The sequence below is a fragment of the Panicum virgatum genome, chromosome 1N, assembly GCF_016808335.1.
Source record: "Panicum virgatum strain AP13 chromosome 1N, P.virgatum_v5, whole genome shotgun sequence".
In the NCBI taxonomy this organism is placed as follows: domain Eukaryota; kingdom Viridiplantae; phylum Streptophyta; class Magnoliopsida; order Poales; family Poaceae; genus Panicum; species Panicum virgatum.
Genome location: NC_053145.1, coordinates 9,940,467 through 9,948,143, shown reverse-complemented (window position 1 = coordinate 9,948,143; position 7,677 = coordinate 9,940,467). Strand labels below are relative to the sequence as shown.

At 46.6% G+C, this 7,677-nt stretch overlaps 1 pseudogene; it reads right to left on the bottom strand.

Annotated features, from left to right (window-relative positions):
- Nucleotides 1–297: 297 nt before the first annotated feature.
- LOC120653281 lies at nt 298–3,624 on the bottom strand (annotated as a pseudogene).
- Nucleotides 3,625–7,677: the final 4,053 nt, after the last annotated feature.

The following is a 7,677-nucleotide window of genomic DNA, read 5'->3' as shown; positions in this document are numbered from 1 at the left end:
GAAGTCATAGGAGACACGAGTTATTAACAACTTATTCATTTTTTTGCTGCGCATTCTTATTCATTTTTTCTTTAAAATAACTTGCAGAAGTTTTTCCATGTCTTGTAGTTTGCTGGGATGCACAGGATGCTGGAACATCGGTCCTTGAATAAATTATAGTATGACGAGATGTTAGATTAGAAATCTTTTTATGAGACAGCATGTAACAAGTTACTTCAGTTCATGTAATCATGTAGGATAAATCTATATTACATATACAATAGTATATGATATTTAAGAATATTATTTTACCCATAGCAATGCATCACGGACCAGCACCAAACTTTTATATCTTATTTCTTTCATCGACCATCTAGAAATTTTAGGGAGGGATGGAGGGGAGAGGCGCTTAGGGGGCTTCTATATATAGGCCGATAGCCCACTTCACCTGACGATGCGGCTCACCGCAGTATCCCGCTCCTTCTGTACCAGAGCAGCGCCATGAGGTAGAGCGCGACGACGCCGCCGACGACACCGCCGGTGGCCTGCCAGAAGACGATGGTCGGGGCCTTGTAGAGCGGGATGTGGATGTTCATGGCCAGCACCCCGGTGACCAGGATGCCGCAGGTGATCACCAGCGTGCCCGTGGACAACATGATACCCATCTGCAGCAACTGGTTCTGCTTGTCGTCCAGCATGATGTTGATGTAGTCCTCCGTGTCCTCCACGTACTCACGCAGCTTCAATAATCCGACCCGTGACCCAAAATGCAATACAAGAAGTTTTGCTCTCGTCAATGGCGAATGGCGATGCATGAGTGTCGATCGATCGGCCAAGCTGCCGTGCAAAGGAGGAGAGAGACGCCGGGAGAGCGTACGTACAGTGGAGAGCTTGTTCAGAGTGCCATCGATCTGCACGAAGTAGGCTTCGAGTAAGATCTCCAGCTCGTCGATTCTCGGCGTGAAGCCTAGTATGGACGAGGTGCCGTGGTTGCCGTCCCTGGATGATTCTCCGTGTTCTTCGATGTCGTCGTCGTCCCTGCGCATTTCAACACACCTACAGTTATGCACGCATGAACCATATGCGAAGACGTTGAATAAAATAAAAGTCCTCAGATGAATGTGCATGGTCGTCCATCGATCTGTGGTCGCGAGAGGTTATTTTGGTTTCTGGCTACGACGTCTGTAGCTCTGACACTGAGATGGCTAGCTCCTTTTTTTTTTGGTTCTATTGGGTGATCGGCATTCGATCGGTACCTCTCTTCGTCTGATGCGCTTGCTTCTTCCTCGATATCATGTCTCGATGAATGGCCAGCTGCCTGATAGGCGAGCTTCTCAGACAGATGCATGGCTGCCATGTCCAAGTCGTCATCTAGCAAGCGTTCTAGCTCCTCCCTAACCTGAGTGTAAAAAATATATGGAATGGCACGCACGGGTACACATACTTCAGTATCATCCAAAACTGTACATCTAGCACATACAAAAAAAGAAAATGTTCAGAGATTCTCGCAATGCTTTCGTTGAACACGATCAGTCTGGCAACAAATATAATAACACAGTTTTCGGGCAGCTTAATTTATTACCTTTTGAACTCGCCCGGAAATAGCAACTAATCGACTCTTTATTTGCCTTACACGCTCAAGATTGAGAGTGCTGACTTTGGAGCTCAGTTCATCCAGAGCTGGGTATGCCTATTTCTCCAACGTGGAAGTCTGATGAGATGCACGAAGCAAAAAGGACAAAATTCAAACCCCGTTTCTTTAAGAATGAAACTAAAGACTTTACACAAATGAAGCTCATTTCAACTAGTAGCCAACTGAGTAACTGACCACATAAGGATATTCATATAAGGCCTTCCGCTGTGTGCAAGTGGAGCTCAAAAAATATTGGGCCCATCACGAAAAACAGGCACCACGCTTCACAGGCTACAGCGTGCAGGCATCGCTGTAGGATCCGCTTGGGTAATAAACAAAAGATATACACAAGCAAAAGCAGCTCATCTCCCTTGCATGCAGCCTCACAGACGCATGGCCTCTGACGATGATAGACACAAAAGTGCGTAAAACAATTGTTATTTAATAACCAAGCACCGGAGCGAGAACTTGTTTCGCTCCCGGTTTTACAAGCATCACTTCGAATTGCATCGTATGCCATAGTGGGAGGAGTAATGGCCAAATTTTCCCTCTCCGTTTTGATCAGCATCACTCAAGGCACACATTGTGGAGAGCCATAGCATATAAATAAAATACCCAAATCCCCAACATAATTTAAAGTTTTTTAAAATTTCAATCAGCTTCGACAGGATTTTGGAATGAAATTTCTGAATGTATATCCCTTAAAATTATTTGAAAATTTTTAGAACTTAAAAAAAATCATTTTCACGGGAATTTGGAATGAAATTTCATAATGTTAGTAATTTCTCCGGTGACCAAAATTTTTCACAAACTGAATTCAAATCCCTAAACAGCTTACTTCCTCATCTAACAAGAAAGAACTTATCTCCTTTCATGATTCGAATTTTTTTCACTTTAGGTTTAAACCACTTTTTGGTTCTTTCTGTTTCTATAGAGGATATTCTTTCCATAAAAAAATAAAGAGAATACTGAAAATGTTTGTGCCTTTTTCTGAATCCTTAATTATGTCGTACTCCCTCCGTCCCACTAGAAATTCTAGAACAACTTAACAAGAAGGTAAAATTATCATGTTTGCCCCTATATATTATTCATATTTGACACTAATTGATTCTTGCATGCACATACACTTTCTAATAGGATAAGATAACTTATTTTTTGGATAAATTTTGAATCTTAGAGAGTGACTTATTTTTTGGGACGGGGGAGTAGGTATATATGCTCCTTAATTTCTGTAGAGAAATAAACATCTTTCATTTGGTAGGCATTCGATTCTCCTTTTTCTGAAGAAGGATGGAGAATCCCTGCTAATCACACTCGGTGTTAAGATGGCGTCTCATGTTAAGGGAGAGTAAATAGCACATCGATGACCAGGCAACATATGGAGTGGAGGCACACCTCTTGCTCCAGGGACTTGCACGCGAACTCGAGGCACACCTCGAGCGCCCTCAGTTCAAACGGCAGAACCTTGCCGCCTCCCAACTCCTGCCCGTTCGTCGCGCTCCCATCCTACCTCCGAGAACACTCTTGCGTAAGCAAACAGTTCCAGAAATTAAAGCCACCGTCGTCGTCGGAAACGAGAACGAGAGGCACGCAGGGAGACGGACAGTGACTACCTGCGGTGGCGCCGGCGAGGCAGTGGGAGTGGGGGCGGAGCCACCGCCAAGGCGCGCGAGGAGGTCGCGGACCAGCTGCGCGGCGGCAGGGTCCCGTGGGCCGGGGACGAGCACCTCGGAGGCGGTGACGACGGCGCGGACGCCGTCCAGGCAGACGACGACAGCGCGGTCCCGGCCCAGGATGCTGGCGGACGGGTGCGCCAGGGGCGGGGCGAGCGCGCGGAGGTCGCGCGCCGGCAGCCCCGTGCGCCGCATCAGCTGGTGCTTCCCGACCTCCTCCTTCACCCGCCACTCGCCCGCGGCGGACACCACCGCCCACTCCCCAACCGTGTTCGCCGCCGCCGCCGCCGCGTGCCTCCGGCGCGGCGTCGGAGTGGATGAGGATGACGCCATCGCCATGGTCGGACAGCGGGGACTGGAGAGCATTGGACTGGGAGGACGCTGCCTGGCCCGGTTGGCATCCGGCCGGCCGGGCTGACTGGGGCGCGGCTACGCCTGGCTTGTACTATATGTGCCCAGTACGCGCCGCGGCCGCCGTGTCCGGTGGGTTGACGTGCTGGAGCCGGCAGCATGTGGGGGAGTGGCGACGCGGCCGAGGGAGCACGTACCTACCACTACCGGCGTAGGCGGGCACGCGCGCGAAGCCGAGGTGATGAGGTCAACGGATCGTTCCTGGGCGCTGGTCCTGCCGCTGACATGTGGGTCCTGCTGCATGCCATTCCCTCATTCGCGCCCCCCCCCCCCCCCCCCCCCCGCGCCCTCCCCGATTACCTGGTGGATGATGTGTGTCACGATTAGCTTGCATTATTCAGAACCTTGTTTAGATGTCAAAAACATTTCCGCGCTACAGTGACTTTGAACGTTTGATCACTAATTAGGAGTATTAAATGTGGATAACTGGCAAAACTCATTCAATACCTCCAGGTGTAATTGCAAGACGAATCTTTTAAGTCTAATTGGACCATGATTAGCTAATGACGTGTTACAGTAAACAACATCTAATGACATATTAATTAGGCTTAATAGATTCGTCTCACGATTTTTCCGTCCATCTATGTAGTTTTATAATTAGATTATATTTAATCCCTCTAATCTTTGGTTAGAAATTGCTACAGTAAATTTCGCCCAAACTTTTACAGGATCTAAATAAGACCTCAGAGTTCTCGTAAGCAAAGCCCTGACGGTGCATGTCTGCTCATACAATCCACCGGCATGCAATGTTACAAACGGATGACAAAGAAACGATGAAGAAAAGCAAAACCGATCACGGAGGACACGAGATTTAACATGGAAACCCTCCCAAGGTGGAAGGGAAAAACCACGGGCGCCAGCCAGCAAGAACTTCACTATATCGGGTGCGATTACAAACGCCGGGGATTTACAATACTTTCTTCTTATCCCGAACGGCAGCTTACAAGAAGTATTTATAGAGATGAAACCCTAACGGGCTATGCAATCCATAATCTATACGGCCCTGTGACCGACTTGGTCACTTGACCGACTAATATGGTCAATTGACCGACGTATTGGTGAACACGATTGATACCCGTCAGCTGACCGACTTATACTGTCAACACCGGCCAAGTCCGAAGTCGTCCTTTATGCTCTGAATTTGGATCACAACTCAACTCCACCTTGAGACGAATTCCTCTTTGTAGCATAAATCAAAACCTTCACCCTAAACACAACAAAGAAACAAAACTTCTGGCGCCAAATAGCCTCTTGGGCTAAGTTGTCAAACCAACTAAACTTGAGCAAAGCTCAAACTTAGCAACAAGAACTGGTTTTGTCATCATGTCAGCAGGATTATCATGAGCACTGATCTTGCATACCTTCAATTTATCTTGTGTGACCGCATCACGAACATAATGGTACTTGACATCAATATGCTTAGTTCTGTCATGAAATATCTGATCTTTAGTGAGACATATAGCGTTTTGACTATCACAGAATAGATCAATGCAAGAGTCAACTCCACAAAGCTCAGCAAATAAACCTTTCAACCAAACTAACCCCTTGCACGCTTCAGCAATAGCCATATATTTTGCTTCAGTGGTAGATGTTGGCACTCCTTAGCCTAACGAATTACTCCGCAAGCGCACAGAGACCGATTGTAACTTTCACCAGGTGAGTAAGCCTGGGATATCGAATCCAAGGAACGATAAGCGTCGACTAGTGGTCTCGAGCGTTTCAGCCGGACCCGCTAAGGAGCATAGGTACGAGGGTAGAGGGTTTATCTCCAGATAGAATCCTAATTGCTAAAATAACTTGAAAAGCTACTGATTTGATCTGCTTTGGCGGCCTAATCGAAGGGCTCAGAAAGGGATGAGAGGGGGCCCGACATACTTTCGGCAACTTACTGCTATGAAAGCACCCGAACGTGGTGGACTACTAGGAACGGACAAGGCTGCACCACTTGCCGCCTACCACTGCGGTACCGTAGGGTGGAACACAACCCGAGGTAACTACCAAGCCTAGGCACCATGCCTAAACAATCGAGTCACTGACTTCCACCTCGCGCTAAGGCAAGAAGAAACCCCAAATGGATAGAACTTTCTATCCACACAGACAAGGGATCCCACATATCAAAGAGAGAAACTAAGCAAGTAACTTAAGTAAAAAGTAAACTAGCGAGAAACTTAAGATAAGCGAGGAAAACTTACTCGATTATAAGATTCCCCCTGAGGTGGGTACAAGATGGGGTAAGGTCGAGAGAACTCGACTCCACCCCTTTAGCCCGGCTTCCGCCAAAGCTCTCACATCACACTCTCTCTATTCTACTAAGGATGAAACTAAAATTGTGAGGCACTCAAGCTCCCAAGGTGTGTGTTACAAGTCAGGTGAGAGGGTCCTATTTATAGTGTGCCAAGGTCGGTTCTTGACGGTTATTTCAGGTAGCGCCGGTTGTAAGCAACAGTGGAGGCAGTGCTTGACTTCCACGCGAAGGCTAGGGATGAGACGCTGGAAAGTGGGGCCAGGTGGCCTGGCCTAGGCCGGTCGGCCTGGCCCTACCTCCACGTGTCACTGCCTTCCCGTGAGACGGTCCTGATTGCTTCTGGAGGTCGGTCCTTCAGGCGGTTTGATCAACCGCCTCTGCCTTGGGCCAGGCGGCCTCCTTGGGGCCGGGCGGCTTGCCTCTAGTGGCCTCTCGATCCTCCGTTGCACCGTCACGCTCCTCTCTGACCATGGGTCAATCCTAGATAGGGTGTATGTTGCATACTTGACCATGGCCCAGGTTGGCTTCTCTTTTGAATATGGGTCCAAGCCTTCCGGGTCCAAGTTGTGTATTTCTGGATTTAGTCCATTGAAATGGCTTGGATTCTCCCTCTATGTGACTCTAGTAAAGTTTCATGCCAAGATTCCACCGAAAGTATGCCGATCGGCCAGATTCAGGCCTTCCGGTCCAAACAACGTCCGTTTTGGTTCAAATTTGAATATGTTGTTCCTGAAGTCAAATAAACACCAAAACTTGTGGAACTCATTAGTAATAATGGTTATGGCATGGTTAGGGCCTATATTTCATGAAATCAGACGGAGCGTTGGCGGCAAAAATCGTCGATATCGACCGCCAACACCCCCCCACAGCCAGACTTTGCTCGCCCCGAGCAATAAGGTCGAGAAAAGAGCGAAGACTGGTTTCATGAATTCAAACCATGCATAAGAGTTATTTCTTAGCTTTCTTTGCATACCTTGGATTCCAGGTGGCTAACATCTTCACTTCTGCCTATTGATCCTCAACTTGTTACCAAGAATTAATGCAAGTCTTTCATCTCGAAGCTTGGAGGGTTTTCAGATTTTTGAAATAGGACAAACTCTATGATGCTCATGGTGTATGATTCTCTCAAGGCAAAGCCTCTCTCTTTTGTATGATAACAAAGGTATATGCTCATCTTCTCCATTTATTTTGCAAGCTCAAACAAAGTGTCTCTAAGTAGCAATGCCATTCAAATACCTTGACCATGTGCATGTGTAAACAGCGACACTTATCCGTCATTTATACTTTTGCTCTTATCATCTTCCCCTATCTCTTTTTCTCTTTTTTTAAGCATGGCTCCATGAGCATGATGACTCACTTCACTTGTTTTCTTTTTGTCTCAGGAGGATGACGAGCTTTTGTATGATTGACCATGACGAACAGTGATTGATGTTGTGTACGTGTATGGTCAAAGTAAGAAATGTGCATAACACACTCGAGAGGCAATGAGTTTGAACAAGCTCAAAATGTACAAGATAGCTATGTGGAATCATAGGAACTACTCTCATATATATATATATATATATATATATATATATATATATATATATATATATATATATATATATATATATATATGTGGCATTGATGGTGATTGAGCATAGGAGAGTTGCCATGATTTTTGTTTTCAAAATAAATTCCTCCAAATCCTTGAATTAGAACAAGCATGACTTTGGTTCAAAGTATCATAAGAGTCA